The 9071-nt window shown below is 35.4% G+C and overlaps 1 pseudogene; it reads left to right on the top strand.

The window, feature by feature from the left end:
* Positions 1–2730: 2730 nt before the first annotated feature.
* Positions 2731–8906, top strand: LOC120218058 (annotated as a pseudogene).
* The last annotated feature ends 165 nt before the right edge of the window (positions 8907–9071 follow it).

Here is a 9071-nt window from a genome sequence, read left to right as displayed (position 1 = left end):
ATGTTAATGTTTACAGAATTAGCAGTCAAAGTTGAAGCACAATCAGAAAAGCTTGCCAGTGATGAAGGTGATCCCTAATTTACTTTGGCTTTTTGGAACTATTCCTTTTGTAAATGTCCTAAGCTTCGACTTAGCATTGAACACTTCAACTCTTTGAATACCAAGAAGTCTATATTCTCTTTCAATGAAACATGTGGATGTCTTTTAGAAATGGCGCGTTTCTTTCATGCTTTTGTTCTTTGATTGGTGGTCTCCACTCTCCAAAGTCCTAGTTGATCCTATTTATTTCAGTAAAATTTTATTATGAGCCCCTATATTGTATGTAAATTATGAATTTAGTTCCTATATTATAAGTTTTTTAACTTTAGTTATATATATTTAACCAAATGTAGCCTACTCTCTTGCTGGAAATGTTAATGTTTAGACTAAGAACCTAGCTTAGCTAGAAAATGACAAGATTAGAATCGTTAATGATTTTGGGTATGAATTTACCCAATACATTTTATGTGAATTTTATTACATGATATTTGAATGTTTTGAGTATGAATTGCCCAATAAAGATTTTACTTATGATATTTTGATATTTTCTATGCGAATAATTGTATATGAGAAATGGTAAATTTTATTACATGGTTTTGAATAAGTGTGAAATTGGCATATGATTTTGATAAAAGTTTAATGTATATGTATTGAGAGTTTTAGGTACAAATGACATGTCATGAGGTGGAGTGACTATATGATATATATTTATATGGCACTTATGTGCAATTCTACGAGGCACTTAAGAGTGCAAATATACCTACGAGACACTTTTAAGTGCATTATAACACACACACTCGACGAGACTCATGTACATGATATTCTCGATTAAAATGTATTTGACTATTGTTTAAATGATGAAAAGTACGAGTTTATATGGTTAAATATGAAAAGTACAATTTATACGAATTAGAAGCTAACAAAGGTATTATGAGATACTTAGCCGCATATACTAACTTAAGAATACTAAAACCCTAGCCGTTTTCCTCCTCCTCCTCTCTTCTCTTTCTTTTTTCTTTATAATTTGTGTCAATTTTATTGATCAATCTAACATTTTTTTCTTTAATTTTGTTTAACCGACGTCGACACCAGTTTTCATGTTGTTTATTGCCCGTCAGTTATTTTTTTAGTTTTTTTAATAAAAATAATTTTGTCTTTGTGATACGTTTTCTGTTTTTATGGCACGTTAATATTTATCTTTGTGGCACGTTTTTCTCTGCCTTTTGGTAGCTTACGTTTTTTTTGCCGTTATTTTCGTTTATTTTTTTCTCAGGGTTGGATTTGACATCGCCACGATTGCGATTGATAAAGATGACGCTTATTTGTTATCATGTTGATCTTCCCTACTTTGGACCCTTGGATTGATTTGGATACGTGTTTTGCATTCGTGGATAGTTTTCTGATGTCGCTTAACTCTGATTTGCAATTTATTGATGGTCTTCAGTAGCTTCATCACTTTTTGTGATTCATTTGCCGATACAGTCAGATTTGTTTGTATCTTTATTTTGTTCGAGCATCAGTTGGATTTTTTTAATCATTTTTGTGTCTTTGTGTAATCTAGGTGGCTAGTTTTTTGTCACATATTGTGACACCGCAAATCAAATCCGTAGCATAAAAAGTAATTATTTTTAAAAAACAATTACTCGTAACATCCGCATACTACAACCGAAGCCGTAATCGAAATATAGTACCATGAGAAAAATTCTTGCTTTCACAACGTAAGAAAAGGGACCACTAGGCTACACTATCAGTTTGCGATGCTTTTCCATTACTGTTTGTTTAATTTCACACATGGGGTTGTCTTGTCTTCTTTGTTGATTTTGAATGATACAGTCCCTACTCCATTAAATAGTAGAAAATGGAGTTTGTGCAGGGAAATTAGAAAAATAATATAAAATGGGAAATTATACCTATCATTTCCTAAGAATGTAGTATAGCTTATGCCAAATTTGATTTTTTCAATCAAGTTTGTATTATTGAAGTTTATCTTCTTTGTCAACGAGTGTTGGTATAAGTGTTTGTAATTCAGAAATTTAAGCTTTTAAGACCAAATTCAAATCCTACCACAGTCATTCTTGATGAGCAATATGTAAATTCATATGAAAATTTCTATTGAATCTTAGATATACTCTAACCGGACTGGAGAACCACCCTTGACCTAAACTTTTGAATACCAAGAAGTCTATATTCTCTTTCAATGTCACATGTGGATGTCTTTTAGAAATGGCGCGTTTCTTTCATACTTTTGTTCATTGATTGGTGGTCTCCACTCTCCAAAGTTCTAGTTGATCCTATTTATTTCAGTAAAATTTTATTATGAGCCCCTATATATCTCTTTCAATGTCACATGTGGATGTCTTTTAGAAATGGCGCGTTTCTTTCATACTTTTGTTCATTGATTGGTGGTCTCCACTCTCCAAAGTTCTAGTTGATCCTATTTATTTCAGTAAAATTTTATTATGAGCCCCTATATATTCTCTTTCAATGTCACATGTGGATGTCTTTTAGAAATGGCGCGTTTCTTTCATACTTTTGTTCATTGATTGGTGGTCTCCACTCTCCAAAGTTCTAGTTGATCCTATTTATTTCAGTAAAATTTTATTATGAGCCCCTATATTGTATGTGAATGTCACGTGCATTCTTTAACGTGTTGTAGGACTTTTTATGCCTTTGTCTTTCACCACCTTATTCATTCAAAAGACTATAAAATGAACTCATTTTCGATCTCAAATTCTGAATTATCTCTTTACTGAATATACATAATTCTGCAAAAAATGAAGATGGATAGAAGCAATAAAATGTTAGAAACCATGTCTAGATCAGGGATGCTTGCAGTTTTAACCATGTTAATGTTTACAGAATTAGCAGTCAAAGCTGAATCACAAACAAGAAAGCTTGCCAGTGATGAAGGTAATCACTAATTTACTTAGGCTCTTTGGAACTATTCTTTTTTGTAAATGTTCTGAGCTTTGCCTTAACATTGAGTACTGTAGCTTATTGTTTAGATAATTAGTTGAACTGAGGTGTGCTTTATATCTGCAGTGGATGCTCTTCGTGAAATTGCCAGAGAATTAGGGAAGAAAGACTGGGATTTCACTGTAGACCCTTGTAGTAATCACTCAAGCTGGAGAAATCCAGATATAGATCCGAGGAAATTGTACAACAGTACTCTCGTCTGTAACTGTTCCTTCCCCGGTGATGTCTGCCACGTCGTTAGCTTGTATGTTCTCTATAATCAAAGGACTTAGTCCTAGAATTCCAAACAGTTCCATGTTAGAACACCTAGTTTTACGTGCTTAAATATTGCAGATATCTTAAGGGACAAGATCTGCCTGGTGTACTTCCACCATCGTTGGCGAAGCTACCGCACATTAAGGTCATGTAAGAAGAGCCTGCGATTCTGAGTTTTAGTTAACACTGGATATGAAAAGATTACTCCAACTGATAGGCCTTTTTCTTTCCTTTATAGTGATTTTACCCGGAACTACCTTAATGGTACAATACCACCTGAGTGGACATCTACAAAGTTGGAAAACTTGTAAGCAACTTTTGAGATTCGCCGGGGCTTTTGATTTTACTAATTATGTTTTACATTCATTGGGGCTTTTGCTGGATATACATGTTCAGGTCTGTTACGGTTAATCGCTTATCGGGACCTATTCCAGACTACTTGGGGAGCATTACCACACTCCAATACCTGTATGTTCTAAGTTATAAATCAGTGTCATGTTCCCTCGATGAAAAGGTTTAATGAGATTCTATTAATTTTGTTAAACCTGCTCTAATACACTGCTGCATGATCAGGACCCTTGAGAGCAACATGTTTACTGGACCTATTCCTCCAACACTTGGGAAACTGGTTAACTTGGAGAATCTGTTGGTTCCTTTTTCTCTTTCTCTTAATGCCTGATTTTTCATTCATTAGCAACTATATCCAAATATGTGTCACTGATTTGGTTTATCCATTGATGACTACAGAGTTCTTAATGCTAACAATCTAACAGGAGAGTTTCCAAAGGCTCTCACCAATTTGACCAAGTTAACAGAATTGTAGGTTCTTATAAATATGCAGTGTTGTTGCCATGCATTATGTTTTGTAACAAGTTTAAGTTTTGAATGTAACTGGATTTCATTTTCTTGCTTGTCAATATGCAGTAGGATTGGCAGCAACAACTTCACTGGAAGGATACCTGATATTTTCCAAAATTGGACTCAACTTCAAAAGTTGTAAGCATCTTTTCGTCTTACCTCTTTCAGGAGGCTTATAGAACAAATATTTGTAGTTCATTTGTTCTTGGTTCACAGAGAGGTCCAAGCCAGTGGCTTTGAGGGTCCAATTCCTCCCAGCATCTCTTCCTTGACAAACTTAATCGAACTGTAAGTTCCCTGGCCATCTTAGGCCACAATCTCCATGAATTCCATAAGGACAAGATAAAAAATATACTCGTGATTTATAAAATAAGCTTTCTGATTTAATCTCAAGCAGAAGAATTAGCGACCTGAATGGAGGAGTTTCGCGGTTTCCATCTTTAAGAAACATGAAAAGCCTACAAAAATTGTGAGTTATTTCTACAACAACAAGGTTCTTGAAAATCAGAAGAATGTACACTTTGCTGCAATTGTTCTTAATTGAAATTAACTATGTTGCAGGATGTTGAGGGACTGCAACATATCTGGACAAATACCTGATTATTTATCAGAACTGCCACTAAGAATCATGTAAATCTGCTGCTCTTCTAGTTTAATTGCATGTCTGCCTTTTATATTATAACTAGCAATTATTAATAGTAATACTTTCATATGTTATATTGAATTCTAACAATTTTCTTAGTGTTTCAATTATAGCTGCAAATGCTTTAGCCCTAAAGTAATAACATGGTGCACTAAGAAGTCAAAAGTCTTACCAAATGATACCATTTTCACTGATCTTAAAATCTATTTGGAGCTTTAGGGACATGTTTATGAAGTTCATTTATGTTTCAAGTTTTAATATTCACAATAATTTAGATTTTCGTTGATCAAACAGATAATCAGCTATTGGTTGCCATGCTGCCCTTTCATGTCTACTAATGGAATACAACAAAATGAACAAACTGCTCTTTTCTGTTTAATTTTCTTGCAGTGATCTCAGTTTCAACAGATTAGTGGAAATTGGTAGAGGTTTTACGATTTCTCAACCGGAAAAAATGTAAGCATTAGTAAGATCAAAGTCTTGTTTATTATTCACCGAGGTTTTTCCCAGTATATTTTCCTCCATTTCAACTTCTAATTCTAGCTGAGAAAGTTTAAACTGCAACATGATTTATGATGCTAACTAAATAGGTATCTGACAAACAACTCGCTCAGTGGTCCGATTCCTGATTGGATCAAGAACTTAAATAGTCGCAGGTAATTCATAGATGCACATAAAGAATCCCATTATCAGCATCTAAAGCGTCAAGATCTCATAGATGCACTTTTCCTGTCAAAACAATGTAACATGCATTTACAATTAATGTCATTAAGCCAATATAGTTTTCTTTTTCAGTGCGATAGATCTTTCTTACAATAATTTTTCTGAGGACTCCGTGCAATCCAGTTGTCGGGAAACATTGTAAGAACAATTTTTTTCCTGATTCTTCCTTGAACTGTCAAGTATGCTATCCCTTCTTTTTAACTTCTCAAATATTGGAAAGTAAATATTTTGTTGTTCTATCAGAAACTTGTTCAAAAGCTCTACTGATGGAAAGAACTTGTAAGTTCCTACGTATCCAAATTTCAAAAGAAATATCCAGGCTACTTTGCATAAATTGATTTTTTTCACTGTTCGACCATGATGCAGACCACTCAATGAATGTCTGCAGAGTTATCCGTGTTCGAAAGGTACTTGCATTTCTTCCACCAAAATATACTAATATATGCTTCATTTGTATTTTCATTCATGCAATCATGCCCACTGCATTCACTCTGCTGATCAAAAGTGCTGTAAATTTTTACATTTCTTTTGTCAAATTTACTAATAAACTCTAGAATGCTATGTTTCTATGTAGATCATTATTCTTTATACATAAACTGTGGTGGGGAGAAAACTACTGTAGGAAATATTGATTATGAAGCCGATCCCAAACAAGGTGGTGAAGCAAAATATGTTCCGACTGAATCAAATTGGGAAGTCAGCAGCACAGGACATTTCTGGGATACGAGTATTAGCTATGGAGACTATATAGCACATAATGTATCTGTGCTCAGGATGTATGAATCTGCGTTATACACGACAGCACGCCTTTCTCCCCTTTCGCTCACGTATTACATTCGCTGCTTAGGAAATGGAAACTATACTGTTAAACTTCACTTTGCAGAAATAGTGATAAGAGACAATCGTTCTTTCCACAGTCTTGGAAGACGGATATTTGATGTTTATATACAGGTATTAAATCACATTGTACATTCTCTCCATGTCCTATATGCTGCTGCGATAATTTGATCGAATTAGGTGGTTGCAGGGGACACGCATGTTGAAGGATTTTAACATTATAAGTACAGTAAAAGCGGTCGATAAGGCATACATTCGTGAATTTAAGTCTGTTATTGTAATGGATAAGACCTTGGAGATTCGATTTCATTGGGCCGGGAAAGGGACAGCAGCTGCACCGAAGAGGGGAACATATGGCCCTCTGATATCAGCTATCTCAGTGAAATCAGGTAAGTTAAACACTCTTGATGGAGGCCTTTATCATCTTCATATCATAACATATCTCTCTTAGCTTCATATTTTTCAATATGTGCATACATATAAAGTAGATGCCTGCCAACATCTTTGAGTAAGAATGAATGAATCTTTGAGTAAGAATGAATGACTAGTGATTTCAGAAATTTAATCTTCAAGCAAGTCTAAAAATAGATTCATTATACATATTGCTTGGACCATAATCTTGAGCTTTTGGTTCACAATGTGACAACTTATTTTGTGAATTTGAAGTGTTGGGTTGCTTTAGCATGTGAAAGGCTAAATTGATCTTGTGTAGAGTTTAACAGGTTTGTTGAACTTGTGTAGAGTTTAAACCTCCAAATGATGGACAAAATAAGACATTCATCGTGGTAGGAGCTGTAGTTTCGCTTTTGATCCTAGTTCTCATGATCTTGGGTGTTCTTTGGTGGAAAGGCTGGTTGTGTGACACAATATCAAGGGAAGAAGGTAGTTTATATCATCTTTCTTTTAGATATCATAATTTTATACAGCTCAGTGTATTGACTATTGGCCTTGTACCTTGAACAGAACTAAGAGGATTAGATCTGAAAACCGGAGTATTCACCTTACGACAAATCAAAGCGGCCACAAACAACTTCGATGCAGCAAACAAAATTGGGGAAGGTGGTTTTGGATCTGTGTACAAGGTCACATACAAAACCACTAGGGCTTTATTTTTCAGTACTTTCCCCCTACCTTTCTAGTTTATCCCCAAAAAATACAGATAGGACTAAATTGATAAGATACAAATATGAAAACTTCAGTTCCTGTTTCATTGCAGGGAATACTATTGGATGGTACCATAATTGCAGTTAAGCAGCTCTCTTCAAGATCAAAGCAAGGAAATCGTGAATTTGTGAATGAAATAGGAATGATTTCAGGTATACAACACCCAAATGTTGTTAGACTATATGGATGTTGTGCTGAAGGAAATCAATTATTGCTGGTGTATGAATACATGGAAAACAATAGTCTTGCGCATGTTTTGTTCGGTAAGTTTGAATTTTTTTTTTTTACCGTTTGACATGTCCTTACCGCGAAACGAAAGGAATCAATTACTTGTTTTGTAATTTATGTTAACAACAGGTACAGATGAAGTCCAACTGAGACTGGATTGGGCAACAAGGCTGAGTATTTGTGTTGGTATTGCAAAAGGACTGGCCTTCCTGCACGAGGATTCTCCTCTGAGAATTGTTCACAGAGACATCAAAAGCTACGAATGTGTTACTTGATAGGGATATTAATCCTAAGATCTCTGACTTTGGTCTAGCCAAGCTTGATGAAGAGGAAAACACCCACATCAGCACCAGAGTTGCTGGAACTATGTGAGCTCTCTTCTTTTTTCCACTTTCAGTTCCATCTGAACAGTACTATAGTTCACAAATAACCTTAATTATGCAGAGGATACATGGCCCCGGAGTATGCATTATGGGGCTATTTGACCTATAAGGCAGATGTTTACAGCTTTGGAGTGGTTGCATTGGAAATTGTTGCTGGGAAGAACAACATGAAATACCGACCAAATGAAAATTTTGTATGCCTTCTGGATTGGGTGAGAACAATCTGCTTTAATTTCCTTGCACATGTAGGCTGTAGTTGTGTTTCACATTGAGCTGCAATAGTCGAATTGCATCCATTGAATATGTAGTATTTCAGGCCCTTGTTCTGCAACAAAAAGGAAACCTTTTGGAGCTAGTGGATCCAAAACTTAGTACAAAGTTTGACAAAGAAGAAGCCATGAGGATCATAAAGGTAGCTCTGTTATGCACTAATCCATCACCAGCACTTCGGCCTACAATGTCCGGAGTGGTGAGCATGCTCGAAGGCCGTACCGAGGTTCATGAAATTATCCTGGAATCAAGCTCTTATGGTGACGATATGAGATTTAAGTCATTAACAGGGTTCGATCAGGTTATCCTCCAGACAAGTGAAAACTCAGTCCTTCCTTCAATCGTCAGATTCTATATATATAGGATCATCTTCTGCATCTGCCCATGATCTATAAAAGAAACTTCATTGAAGTTAACACGTTGTAGCAGGCAACTTTCCTTGTACGTGCTAGCTAGTGTAAGGGACAAGACTGTCTGTGAATAAATCAATGGGAAGTAAATAGCATCAAAGTTGGATTCAGTTTTGGATTTGAATCTATTTATTATTTAAATCAAACCGTGTTGTAACTCGATTCGTGGGCAGTTAAAGTAAGAGTTTCAGTTGAAGAAATTGGTGCCAGGCAGGCCCAGCTCTACCTATACAATTTATCGTCCTCAACTTTAGATTAGATGCCGTAAACGCACGTCTATTACTA

Source organism: Hibiscus syriacus, unplaced genomic scaffold (genome assembly GCF_006381635.1).
Source record: "Hibiscus syriacus cultivar Baekdansim isolate YM2019G1 unplaced genomic scaffold, ASM638163v2 tig00000773_pilon, whole genome shotgun sequence".
Classification (NCBI taxonomy): domain Eukaryota; kingdom Viridiplantae; phylum Streptophyta; class Magnoliopsida; order Malvales; family Malvaceae; genus Hibiscus; species Hibiscus syriacus.
The sequence above is the reverse complement of the archived record's forward strand: the minus strand, read 5'-3'. Positions and strand labels throughout refer to the sequence as shown.